Here is a 14549-nt window from a genome sequence, read left to right as displayed (position 1 = left end):
ATTTAGTGACGTCTACAGACAGCAAGCTCATAGCCAATAAATCCCCTCCCTCTCCCCTCCCCTGCCCCTGCCACAAGATGCTGCCGAGGAGAAAAAATTGGTATGGCTAGTGATGATAATTCAGAATTAGTTTTATTAATACTAACATTTTTGGAATGGCCACTAAGCTCCAGAGCATCAGGGGTTGAGACAAGGAGTAAGCAAAGAACCTCTCAACTCTTCACTGTGTTGGTCTTATGATTTCCTCTAAGGCACACAGACTGGCTGCTCTCAGGCACCATACCAGATAGGACAGATGGCGGCTCCCCACAAAGTCTCTTTGCACCCCTGCTTTCCCTATCTGCTGACTGACACCATGCTCAGAGACACTGTGTAGTTGTGACACCCAACAGAGGGGCCTCAGTTGACAATCAGACCCCTTCTCTCAGGAGAGGCAGCATAAGAGCCAGTCCCCGTCACCACTTGGCTCTGACATCCTGAAATTCATGTACTTAGGCCACACACTCCTGAAGACAGGAATTTTCTTATTCCACACATGTCTGCATAGAACTCAGCACCAAGGAAATCTGGTCAGCATTTGTGGCGTGGTTTCAATAAGAAGGAACACTGTTCCTAGCTGTCCTAGATTTTCTTCGCACCAAATGGGGATGGACAAATGGTAATTTTTTCCACAGCCCAACTTCTCACATGACAATATGTAGCCTGGAAGAATCTAATCAAATCTGTATCAAGGAAGCACTGGTTAATATTCATACTGTACTTTGCAAGGGAACCCTCAACATTAAGTGGAACTAGACACATGCAAATTCACTCACTTTTAAGCCTTTACAAGATGCCCAAAACAAGATATATTTTCTTTCAAAACGACCACAGCCAGTCAGAATAAAGAGATGATTTTAAGGGCAAAAGGGGAGCTGATTATTTCAGCAGGCTGACAGCCCAGGCTGCATCTCTTCACAGCGAGAGAAAAGCTCTACAGTTCTGTTTCCACGCATCAGGGTGGTGTTGAAGGCAAAGGCTGCCTGCCTTCCCTACCGGAGAAGGAAACATCTTCCCCGAAAAGTCTTCAGTAAAGCAGCTCAGGAAGGAAAAAGCAGCAGCTTGTGGGACAGGAGGTTTACAAACATAAAGAATGAGATGGGTGCTGGCCCAGTGCTGGTCAGTTGTGGAGACCAGGCGCTTGAGCAGGGCAGCCTGAAGCTGGCAATGGGGCAGGTGTTCTACAGTGAACATGGTCAGAAAATGGCATGCTCAGGAAGCTTGGAGGACTGGACATCTACAGTTTAAATGTTCACAACCCCCATGGCCTTTAGTAGGAAGAGATTCAGACATATGCCTCTGCAAACAGACAATAGCTTTTCCTTTCCCACTCTTCCTTTGCAGAGATTCTTGTATCATGGAGCAAAAGAGACCAGTACAACTGTGCAGCCTGACCTCCTCTATAATGCAGGCCATAGGACTTCCTTGAGTTAATTCCTGGTTAAGCTATAGCATGTCACCAAGAAGAAGAAAAAAAGACATCTAGTGTTGATTTTACAAATGGAGCTCCTCATTTTACTGCATGGCATATTTTCCTATCCTTTATTCTCATGGTTTTCTCTGAACTCTCTCCAACTTATCAGCAACATTCTTGAACAACACTGACAGCAATATTACTGCGCAGACTGAATCTGTACCTTGTAATGAGATAACACCCTCCCTACTTCTGCTCAGGATTTCCATGTTTGTATCCAAGTACCGCATTTACTTTCTGGCCATCATTCCCAGCTGGGATTTTGGGTTCAGCAAACCACTATGTCCACTTTGAGAGTCCTAACTCCTGCAATAGCTTCCACATCACCGCACATTCCCCTCTGCCAGCCCACCTACCTTCTCTGTTCCTAGTTTCTGATTTTACATTTGACAGTCAAAAAATGTGTTATTTTCTCATCCAGCATTCATATGATCACATCTCTATCAGTAATTCATCTCCTTTCATCACCTGTGACTCTCCCGGACACTGTGTTGTTCATGAAAATCATCAAAATTAACTGTGTTTTCTTCCAAGACACTGATAAACTTGTTGAATAGCATCAAGTGAAAAATTGATTCCCAGCTGACACTACTAGAAATATATTTGATCAACAATGGTTCCCCTTTCACTATTGCACTGACCCTTTCATTTATTCAGATTTTCATGTATTCAGTGTACAACATGTTGAATCATTCTAGCTGCTTATTCAAATGATCTGTGGTACAAGTTAAGTGCATTACAGAAGCGTAACATATCAACACTTTTAGCTTTATCACCCATCTTTGCAGTAACATCATGTTAGGTAAGACCTATTTTCCAAAAATCTGTACAGATCAGTTATTAAAATTAATGCCTTCTTTAATCATGATTGATCAAATTCCTATCAGCTATTTTACTGGAAGCCAACATCAGGCTGCAGGTAGCCTAACATCCTACTTCGTATAGGTTAGGCTTGATATTAGCTTACCTATCAATGATTTTAAATACTAGCACACAAATTTTTTCAGTCTAACACATTATGAATACACAAAAAAGAAAAATGAGCACTTATGGCCATGAGAGAGGTGCTCACCAAGCCTTTTTAAAATTCCTGGATTCAAGTTAATCAGAACAGAAAATTAAAAGATGTACTGCTCAGTACTTTCCTGAGCTACTGTTACAACAGAGAACATCATGGAGCTGCTGTAGCAGGGAGCACCATCTAGCTTTTCTTCCAGTTATAAAAAAGAAATATTCACATTTCTTCATCATTAATAGACCTACCAGTTCCAGGCCTCAGCAGATCACTGTGCTTTTAGGATTCCTTTGGCTCCTAATATATTTAAAGTTGCTTTAAATTTTTCTTAATTTTACTGCCCATTTGTTTCTCTTTTTTGCCCTTTCTTCTCCCTTTTTAGTTTTCCACAATTACCAGATTCTGGTTCATATTCTATACTTTTCACTTCTTCTCTCCACTTCACTTCTTCCCTCCACTTCATCACAGTTTTTTGGGAGCAATTTTTAAAATTGTCTTTGTTTTTACACATAAATCCAAAGTTCCTCCAAAGATTTAGGATAACAGGGAGAAGCAATCTGTAAGCAGGGTAGGCTGCTCTTATTAATTGTTTAAGGGATTCCAGAAAGTGTGTCTGCCTCCAGTGTGCATGTCTGTATGGCTATAAAGATGCTCAGCCCTCTCCTGATGTTGTGTGTACATGACCTAGTGCAAAAAGCCTAGTCGCACATTAGGAAAGACGACCCCTAGGTCAGAGGGATGCTGTGAAGATCCAGTTGCTGTTTGGACACAGCAAGAAGTCCTTTGGACAGCAAAGGCAGCAGTGGTGTGAGGCACAACGCTCCTTGGCAGACCAAGGGCACCAATGCTACTGCTGCAAATCCCAAGATATATCCCCCAGCTCACACTCAGTGCCACATAATCTCCCCCTGCTTCATCATAAAATAGGTAAGAACCCATCATATTTCTGCACGATACACATTAAGGTCTCCAATGGTTTTACCATGTTGCTCACAATGAAGGAAATAAAAACACAAGAATATCTGAGCTGTTAATCTCAAACACAGATAAAATGTCCATATGAGGTTAAACATGAACAAACCTGTGAATTCCTGTCCTCAAGTATGCCCCCTTTATCACTGCCACTCTTGTAGTTATTAGTTAACAGTCATAGACTCTTATCTGTGTGGATCAGCCTCCAAAACAGAGCTTTAATTTTACATATTACTGGCACGTTTCCCAGATTTGGACATTCTTGCATGTGAAACAGTCATATAGGAATCCATCCCCTCCTCAGTACACAGCTCTTCCACTTAGTTTTCACTGCTGGCCTTTTAGAGGTCATCGCCCCTTCTTTTAAGAAAGATCTTGGATAGCTTGTATCACATTTTAGTTTTAAAGTGCTGGCCCATGGTTAAAGATGGACTTTTAATTTGTATGCTTTTTCTTCAGTTGCATACTATTACCAGAAATAGTAATCCAGAACATTCAGCCACTGACAAGCTGAGAAAGTGAAATAAAGCACAGCATTGAAGGCTCTGAGCTTCCTCCAAACAGTTATGAAAGACCCAGGGCGACTGTTTTCCCGAAGTAAATTCATTTACCAAGATCCTCAGCTATGCCAACCATTTCAAGTCACTTCATGAAGTACCTCTTCAGGCTACACAGCTCACGGTCACAGCCAGTGCAAATATCAAGAAATTCCACCAAATAAGAGTTAGAACCAATCTGTTCAGAGGATGACCACTGTCCATAGACAGAGACTAACCCCATCCTCTGGTGGGAAAACTGCTTCCATGTTGACAGTTGCCACAGCGTTGGCTGAACTTCCCCCTCCAAAGCAGGACGTTCCTTTCCTCTCAGTGAAGCTGTCCTCCACCTGGCGGTGCAACAGAGCAGCATCCCGACAGGGTGGGAAGGCTGACGGCAGGGCAAGACCTGTTAACTGTCTTCCAGCTTGATGCACGGCTACCTAGTAAGCTCAGGGGTCCTGCCTGACAGCTACAGAGTAGGGCTGAACGTAACTGGCACAGCTGGAGAGAAGAGCTGGCATGGTCACAGATGGGAAATTAATCAGCAAAAATTACAGGGCATGGGTGATATAGGATTTGAGCAGCGTGGACTACAACTAGGACTTATTTTAATCATTGCCTATTAATCTTTTACAGATGATAGTCATAAATTCACAAAAAGAGAAGCGTGAATCAATTTTATTGACTTTTAAAATCACAAAATCAGGACTACAAAAGATACCTGGAAACACCACCAGTTCTGCTGTGGCTTTCTGAAGCTTTGGGAACAAGCCTCAAAACCAGGAGACTTAAACCTATTTTACAGCAGGGAAGGCTGATGGTTCTGAGCAGACTTCTTCAAGATCGGTGACTTATGTGACAAACAGCATTCAGCTGCCATGACACCAAATTCCTGATGTCCTCCCACTGCAAATGGGTCGAGGATAGTAAAACTCCAGTCGGCCAACCTGGAATTCCTCCTGTGGTTTCAAAGGGATGCAAGACTAGTTTTCACTGTCACTCTTACCCTGTTTGTTAGCAAAACATGTCATTAAAACCTGCCATGTTCTACTCCAGGATGAATGCATTTCAGAGGGAGAAGAAGGAAGAGAACCTCTGAAACTGAATTAATTTTAAGCGTGTCTTAATGAACCCATGGCGGCTTCTAGTCAAGGTGGAGAATGCTGCTGACCTTGATCTTTTGATGGTTAGAAGAACATTTTCTATGTTCATCTTAAAGTTAATCCACAAACAGCTGTTTTATTTTTGTGCTAATACTGTCCTTTACGTTAGAGTATCCTTTTTCCCCCTTACTGCTTATACTGCCACTTCAATTTATTTATTTGATGATGACTCCCTATCAGTCACTACTTTCAGTTCCTTATCTACTTGCATTTTATTGATATTCTTTGACATTAGTTATTAATTGGCTTCTCAAGCACTAACTTAACCGCCTCTTACAATGTCTATTATGTCTGCACAGCTTTCTTTAAATCAACTGCAAGCTTCTCAATGAACAAAATCCAACCTGTTTGAGAAGTACAAGACACTTTCTGTAACATCATGTTTCAAGCATTAATTTTGTATTTCATATTCACCCAGGTCTTGTGCCATGTGATCCAACCTATCATTTCCTGGGCCATTCACATACCCTTTTACAGAAATGTCCCAACATGATCACTCTTACAGTCATCTGGATTTTCTGTGATACACCAAAACATCAAAAATTAAATCAGCAAGCTAGAGATCTCATCAAACTACTGTTCCCTTTGTTTTGAAGGAACATGCTTTCTTCCATGCCAGCAAAATTTTGCCTACCCACAGGATCTATGTTATGCTATTCCAGCAGACCCCTTTATCCATAAGCATCAAGGTCCGAACGATCAACTTATCTTTTCCTTGCTGCTGACCCAGATGGCAGCCTTGCTGGCAATCAAACATGCACAGCTAGACAAAGGGAAGTTATGCTTGGGTCAGCAAAAGGCAAGTTGTTGATCGTGCAGATGCTTTTATAGAAAATGGAGAAGATGTGAAGTTACTGCTCAAATGGCCTTCTATTCTCATCCATGGAAAGACAAAAAGGCTGGAGTCAGGACGCGCTTGGTACACACGCTGCCAGCTAAAACACTGCAGCTCTTCTGCCCTTGTGTTGTGTTGGGAGAGGGGGAAGATATCGGAGTGCTTTTAATGTTTTATAAGGCACGCGTAAGAAATTCAAGAAGCCCCATCAGGTTTTGCCAGCCTCGCTGCAGAGCTGGGACCCTGCCACATAGCACTCATCACACTAACCAGCAGCATCCAATGGCCGCCCCGCTCCTTAGGGCGAACATCTCCAGGTCACTTCAAACGCAAGCCCATGCAGGTCTTGAGGATTCCTGCACTTGTGCAAGCTGGCCAATCTAAAAATTTCCGTGGTAAGTGACACCAGTGATTCATGTATTTTAAAATCTACTAAGGTAAAAAGGGAAAGGAAAGGGAAGGCGTGGGGGTGGGCAGGAAGCAAACCCCAGACACAGCGTTCTAAATAGCAGATGTGGCTATTCTGGCTAGTAAACTTCCACTTTAATTTCTAACCCCACAGAGATGGGAAATGATTCATGAAAAATCAACAGGATAAAATTAGCTGGAAGGCAGAGAGATAATTCATGCAACCCAACCATCAGGGGTTGCAGTGCCAGCACTACCAGTACTGCCTCGCATTTCAGCCTCCAGTGCCCTTCAGTGAATGGCATCCAGCCAGTGATTGGCCTCACATATATTTCCTTAGTGTCTAAATTAGCCCCTGCGGAGAGCATATTCATCTTATAACAAGACAGCCTTTCACTCAACACTTTTAGAAAAGTTCCAGCCATTTTTTTTAAATGCTACCTGCAATATTCTCTTTTTTTCCTTCCACAGGTGAATGTGTAGTGGTGTTGGAAAGTATGGACTGATAGGATGGACAGACTCAAACACACACACACATCTGTAAAGTATGACCAAACTACATGCAAAATTCAAACTGCCTGGATGTTCGAAAGTGCAATTTGCCAGAGCACCCTTATCTTTTTCTGTATCAGGTCCTGCATAAAGCCGACAACACACTCAACAATGACCTGCTGCACTCCTTGCTATGTGAGCGCTGGTCTGCTCTTATACACACTGGTGATTTTTGTAAAACTGCTCTTAAATTCTGTTACTTAAAAAGAACTAAGCACAAACCACAAAACCCAATTTCATTCTTGATACAACCACGTGATATCAAGTTTCTTTAGCAGATGGTATTATTTACAAATCGCAACTCTAAGCTGCTTATCGTAAAGGCAGGTGAGAACCTGCCCTCCAAGAGACCTCTTGACTTCCAGCAGACACTTGGTTATTGAGCAATGCCACTTCCCACCACCCAAATCAAAAACTTTAGGAAGCGATCCTCAAATTATAAAGCCTTTGCAGCAGAGAACACTGATACTTTAAAGCAGAAAGTCTCAGCTGCAGGGGGAGCCCCATTTAATTAGGACCTATGGGTACAAATATAACATCAATATAAAATCCCTGCTTTAGTTCCATTTGCCCAATTGGCACCTTTTAATTTCTGCAGAAGGATGTTACATGACAGCCCCTCTACATTTAGTATTGTGGCCTCTCTCTACTTGGGCTGCAGGACACAGCAAGTGGCTGCTTTCTTTTTACTGATTTGGCTCTCCTCCTGCCCCCACCTCCTCCAAGCAAAAAGGGAAAGAATATTTGGGGGAAAACAAGATGGTAGGGGTAAATCAAAGTTTCAGAAACACATGAAAATATAACAAACTAACCCAGCCCTTTAAAAGCGTTAAAGAACACACCAGGCAAAACAAGAATAAATCAACTGCTCTACAAACTGCAGAGGAAGCAAAAGCAAGAGCCATATTTACTTCTTCTCATTTGTACCCTTTTGCAGGCCATTAGGGAGATAAGATCTCACAGTACAACAGACATTATTCAGGGCTGGTAAATCTGTCTACAGGTTAGAGGCTCATATTACACAGCTTGGATGAGTACTGGCTGAGCATGGGTCACACCGACCCCCTTTTCCTTGGTGTAGGCAGCAGTCCAGATACTCCCAGTGTCAGATCTGCCAAGAAATCAGATATCCGTGTGCTGAATCTACCACCACCACCACTTGATCTGCACATTCCCTTCCATACAGAGAGAGGGATGTTTGGACCCTGTATATCCTAATGCAGCTAACTGCAGAAAAATTTCCATCAGGGGCCAGGCACTTCTGTTCCTTCAACCCTTGGTCCTCAAGTATGTCTTATACATAAAGGTATTGGGTTGCACAGAAATACCTAATCCTTTACACTGTGGACATTTTTGAAATGCTCATTAGCACAAACATGGAATGACTCCAAGAACTCATTCAATTTCCATCCAAAAAAGAAAAAAAAAAAGGAACGCATCACAGTGACTTCATGCATACAAACTGTAGAGAGGCTACAAAAACTCACCAACTACCCAAAAGGAACTCAGAGGTAACATTTCAAACACCTGACTACAGAACAAGACCTACTGAAAAAATCCCAAACCACTAGTTAAGTCCATCAGACCTAAGTAGGATATGTTAGCCTCTGATTTAGTTGGTGCTAGCTCTCAACACCTCTAGAAGGCACAGTAAGCGGATCCACCTTTCTGGAGGTACTGTGTTTGCAATACCAGTGCAACACTCGCTGGCGAGATTCTGCACTGAGATTCAGGTACTGCTGCACCTGCCAAGCAGGTTTTCACTACATGATTTAGAAGGCAACTTACATACATGCTGTACATAAGAGCATTTAAACATACATGGGGTGAGGCTCTGGAGCAGTAAAAAAATTGGGACTTGAAAAATTAATCATGAAGTTTGATCTAGTCTCAGGACTACTAGCCGAGTTCAAAATGCATACCTACAAACACGTGTGCTTATATACACACACACCTGTATTGATATTCTGGGGCAATTCCAGAGTTAGCAATGCAAACATGAAAGGTGTCAAGACGGTTCAAACATCACTTAACTTATTCACCTGTTCTTCATATTTGGAAAATTTTCTTTGCAACCATAAAGGGAACAGAAATTCAGTAACTAGAAAGCGTCCATTCTTCAAAAGCTGATTGACCTCATCTGAGCTCAAAAAAAATCTGCATGCCTAGGCAAGTACACGTGACAACTCTAGAACATATTTTATTGTTCACAGAAGTATGTTCTCAACATGTGTTATCAGTATTGATTTTTCCTAGAGTCTGTTTCCAATTGTTTTCATTAATTTCCTCTGAAGAGATGAAAAGACTGGACTCTGCAAACTGTTGCATATTTAACATTTGTTATTAGCCTTTCAAGCAAAGTGTCTCCTATTTCAAGAAAGTAGCAGAGCATATGAAGAACTCCAGGAGCTTTGGGAAAAAAAAAAAAAAAGTACATAGAAACCAGCAAGTCAAGGATTGTCCAAGCGAAAGGTGTAAAGAGGAATGTGCTAACAGTGAAAAGATAATCCCAGCCAAACTTAATGACTTCTTTCAAGGATGATGCTATATCTGCCTCATCTGCTCAGCTATTTGAGCCTACAGCTTTAGCACTGTATTTAACTCCACTCAGCATATTATGATACAGTTTATATGGTACATTTTCAAAATAAAGCTTCATTGTACTGAAAGGGAATGTACTAGACAATATTTCGAGTAGATTATCAGCCTGAAAACAGCTCATGTCCCTGACCAACACCAGCTCCAATTACTGGCCTTCAACATGCTACACTTTGAAGCCGTGTTCACTGGGAACCAGTAAAAGCTGCATGTCTGCAACACTTTGACCCACATTCAGAAGTGTGGAACTAACATTCCCAAACACGTATTCATGACCTGGCTCAGGGATCTGGAAGGGAGTGAACATGGATAGGCTCCCTGGCTGCATGGTAACACTAAACGCAGAAACTCCTCTGGCTCTCAGTAGGAGTTAATTAAAGTAATTCTGGAGCCATCCTATAAGATAATCTTCCACGCCACCTCCCATGCACTTTCACCACTGTATGCTCATACATCATCCCCAAAACCCACATTCAAGCTTTCACTGGCAACACAAAGCCCCTAACTACCAGCAATGCAGCTTGCTAAGCCGCTCAAAGTGCCTGCCCAGCATGGACACACAGAATCACAGACACCTGGCCTTGCCACTGACACCCATTTCTGAACCACAGTCCCTCCGCCTCTGTCAGCCGCGGGCTCCCGTCCCGCAGCGCTACGGCTACGCTGCGCCAGAGCCCCACGCTTCGCAGTGCCTGCGAGGGCGCCCGCACTGCCCCAGGTGCTGTGCCTGCTGCCCGGGGAGGCGCAGCGGCCACCCCGCACCCACCGGGCCAGGACACAGGGCCTCTCCCGCAGGGCCTCCATGAGGTGAGGGCAGCAACCTATCTGCAGCACATCTGTCCGGTACCCAAAGAGGGTGAAAGCAGAAGAGACAACGTGTCTGTGGCAAAGGCACCTAATTTTGGAAATCCCCCCTCTTCCTTAGGCTGACAGTCTCAGTCCAAGGCACCTAGGTCTTTTATAAGGCTTTTAAAGGGAAGACATTCATTCTTCATGCTAACATTGCACCAGCTTAAATTTATTTACCAATATGCTCTTATTATGCACACAAATGCCTAAAGCATATTTGCCAGGGACACTGCAGAAATGGAAATTACAAGTAAGTATTGTGTGGGACATGCTGTGGTTTGTCTACTAACAGAAACTACAGATTTGCTGGGCAAATCAATTGAAGTTAAACTATCCCATCTAAAAAAACAAAGCATAAGGAAGAGAGAAGAAAGGGGGCAAACCAATCCATTTGTTAAGAGTGTGTCCAAATTAGATGACTTCACTTAAGATACCCTTCTGGTGGGCCCCTTATTGATGGCTGTTTGTGACCTAAGGATTGCACTCAAATGGTGTTCTGCAGTATGCATTACTGTTCTCCCTCTGGAGGCTGCCAGTTTCTGCAGATTTCAGCTTCAAACTTAAATTATATGTATAATGTTTTTACCTTCTGACTGCAAAGAAACTGTTGCAAGTATGAAATGCTGGACTGCTGCCTCCCCATGTTGTGCATAGAGGAGTCCTTTGAACAACAGCTCTCAGGGATGTGAACTATCCCATTCATACAAATGAAGCATTGACCAGGAAGCATAATGGCAAAGGTTTAAGCGTCAATATTTTGAATTGCTTTACTGTCTCAGCAGAAATATGTAGGCTCTTGCAATTATGTGCAGAGTTTGGGGTGGAGGGAGGAAAAATGCCAGGGTTAGCACCACCTTCACTGACTCTGGCTGAAGTCAGGAGTCTATATGGTGTTGCAGTGGCTAGACCTCTACAAATCCACACAGTAAACAGTTTCAGATGGCAAGTCAAAATTTACATTGGTACCCCTGCATCACTGCCTTTTTGTCCCCGCTCCTCTCATCTTCCCAATCTTTTCTATTATTAATGTACTGCCTATCATGCAACAGGCACTTTAAAGAAAAACTTCTGTAACATGGGATGCTTCTGCTCCCCTCCTTCCCCAGTTCCTCTTCCATCCACCTTGCTGTTCTCCCCTTCCAATGAAGACAAGGAACTGTTTTGTTTTTCCCAGTTCTTTGTCTGGCCTTGCTCCCTTTCTGAATCACTTTTCTCTCGCTCTCTTTCTGAAGATGCCATCCAGGGTGATGCAAACCTGTTTCTCATGTTGTCCTCTCTGTTTTTAATTCAGGCAGTGTGTCCTGCTACTGGAATCCATTTTCATGGCCAACTAGCAGAGGATTCTTGAAAAGCAGTATTTCACTATCTAGTTTTAAAAGGACGATTGCTCTACAGGCTTTATTTTTCCCCCCACTTAAAAAAGCATCAGTAGCAGAAAAGAGGTCACAGGAAGAATGGAAGAGTCAAAGCTGGCAAAATGAAAGCCTTCTTCACGCTACTACTGCGGAGAAGGTCAGTGCAAAAGGAGATACTAAAACTGTCTGCAGCTGCACAAGTGTTTTTGGTCCAAGAAATTTCACTCTGAATGACAGTGCTTCAGGCAGAAAGCGCTGTACAAAAGTGCTTGTGATGAAATGTGTCACAGACATAAACACAATGGCAGAGAACCAAGTGCAGGAAAGCTAGTGCCCCAAACCAAGGCAGCCAGGGCACTCTGAGATTAAGGAGATCAGGATTTTATTCCTAGCTCTTGCTTACATCCTCTTAGACAATTACTCAGTGTTTTCATTCTTCCATTTTCCCTCTCATCAGACTGCAAGCGCCGAGATGCACACTATCTCTTGCTAGGCATCTGTAAAGCGTAGCGATGACACCAGGATAGTAAATATCCAGCCTTCATAATTCAGGTATTCTGTGATTTGTCCAATGATAGCACTGAATGTGCTGACTCCCTCTTTAAGGAATATATCTGTGCCTTAAGAAGCTGTTAGCCCTGGAGTTAGAAGAACCTGTGATCAGGTGAGAACTGTGATAAGAGAACTTAACACTGTGAACGAAAATATGTCAAGTCTACCTCAAAAAGTACGATAAAGAATCCAGCTGACTACCGATTTCTTCAGATGCCAGAAAGCTACAATCCAATCTCAAGAATAAAAGCTTTTTTTTGCTTGCTTTGGCTTTCTTAGAAAAACAGTTGTTCATAGGTCTTGGATACACATATTCCCAATGCTAAGCAGGCATTACAAGTTCCCCTCTGTGCTCAGGCCACTGGGAACAAGAGTCATTACATTTTACAGCTACCTGGCCTTGTATCTTCAGATCAAGTTTTAGCAGCTTATTTCTTCATTCTGGAGGTTCCTCAGTTTAATATGCAGTATGTCAACCGAAAGAAAATGATTTTGTCTTTGGGATGGTATTTAGCTTCTCCATGAAAATCTTCACATACATGCCAACAACACTAGAACAGCAATAAGTTTTAAATATGCTACTCCAAAATATCACAAATATTAGGCATTTTGTGACAGTCAGGGCAATATTTTAAGAGCTCTGGAAACAGTTAGTAGCATTTACAGCCAAACCAGCAAGAGAGAGGCCCTGCTACTAGCAATTTTAAGAATAAAAAAAATACATAAAAGCACTGGCTTCTCTTGCATAAATGGAAGGGGAAAAACTTCAAAAAACTCAACTTTACTTGTGAATTAACCATCATGAAACAGAAATTACAAAAGAAAAAAAAATCCAAAAGGATAAAGTGCTTATGATACTCTTTATATAGGGCAGAGACCTCTCTTGTCAAAGTGTGTTGTTTTTCTCCTCAATATAGATACTTTATGCTGATTCCTGACTCAGGGCTGCAACTTCCACTTACAGCAACGCTTGCAGCCCCCGATCACAAAACCAGCCTGTCGCACCAGGGAAGCTCTCCTGCGTCAGCCCCTCTTTCAGGGCTTGCAGGCAGGGCCACATCTGTCTCCCCTCAGCTAATCATTTTGAGCCACTCCATCGTTTTCTTGCAGGCAATACAAACAAACAACCACCCTTCCTGATAAGGCCAACCTTGCCTTAGTACATTAAATAAGTACAAAAGAAAGGACTTGTCTGAAATCAACTTATTTTTAAAAACAGATATGATTCTTACAATAATCCTTCCCCTTAAACTGTCAATAAAAACAAGTGATTGCTGTCAGCAACTAGTAAGGCTCACAATGAGAAAGAGTCCCCTACAAAATGGCCCAAAAAGCACTGTGCTTCATGCATGCTCAACAAAGATGCTAGAAGAGCAATGGGCCAGCTATCCCACACCCACCAAGCCCTATCCCCAAACCAGCACACAGCTGAGAGCCACAAGACCTCCCTCAAACCTCATGACAGCCAGAAGGAGCAGCAACTTCTGAAATGATTCTCAGATAGGAGGAAACATTGGCTTTCCTTGGCCTTGGTACTCCAAGACAGTGGTGCTGTGAGACTGCACAATTCAGCATCTATCCAAGACATTGGGCAATCTTCAGCACCTCCTGCCACTGCCTCAAATCCTCCCTGAGGAGCGATTCCCGATAACCAGCATTTGCTTTGCTAACACAGCCCTTCTGCTGGTCACATGCATAGCCGTGACACGGAAGCCACACTCGAACTCTGCCGACTGCGCACGACCCAAGAGCCCCACCTTGTTCAGCCCGGCGCTAAACAGGAGTAAGGGGCACCTTTGGTGGAAGCATCCCTTCTAAGAGGTAAATATGCATCATACAAATACTTTCATTTCCAATTATAATCTGCATTTGAAAGCAAAAATGTGCTATGTAGATCAAGGATGCATTTCTATTGTGGGGTTTATACACAATGTATTAGAAAGTTTAAAGAGTCATTTCCCTTTCCACTTTCATTGCTTATAATGTTTGTCACTGCAGAAACGGAAATTTAGGGCATATGAAGCCCAGCCCAAGCAGCAACCTCATGTTCCACTAGACAAAACTAAATAGCAGGACCAGATCCATGGGACTGCTAGAAATTTGGGGCTGGGACGCCTTTGCTATTTAGTACCCAGCACCTAGAATAAAACACTGTGCATACTTGCAGTGCTAAAGAATAATTCTTTCTTACAATCAAG

The 14549-nt window shown here is 42.7% G+C and overlaps 1 protein-coding gene across 2 annotated transcripts in view; it reads right to left on the bottom strand.

Moving 5' to 3' along the window:
- Positions 1 to 13878, bottom strand: part of PRDM11 (PR/SET domain 11) — a 40969-nt gene extending 27091 nt beyond the window's left edge. The window contains exon 1 of one of the 2 annotated variants that reach the window (XM_026091781.1): positions 13807 to 13878. The gene's annotated coding sequence lies outside the window, so the exon portion shown is untranslated. Of the gene's footprint in view, positions 1 to 12745; positions 12780 to 13806 lie in introns of those variants that run through there. The other variant, XM_026091792.1, reaches the window with a different exon arrangement.
- Between the last annotated feature and the right edge of the window lie 671 nt (positions 13879 to 14549).

This window comes from Apteryx rowi, unplaced genomic scaffold (genome assembly GCF_003343035.1).
Source record: "Apteryx rowi isolate R43461 unplaced genomic scaffold, aptRow1 scaffold_122, whole genome shotgun sequence".
NCBI classification, from domain to species: domain Eukaryota; kingdom Metazoa; phylum Chordata; class Aves; order Apterygiformes; family Apterygidae; genus Apteryx; species Apteryx rowi.
The sequence above is the reverse complement of the archived record's forward strand: the minus strand, read 5'-3'. Positions and strand labels throughout refer to the sequence as shown.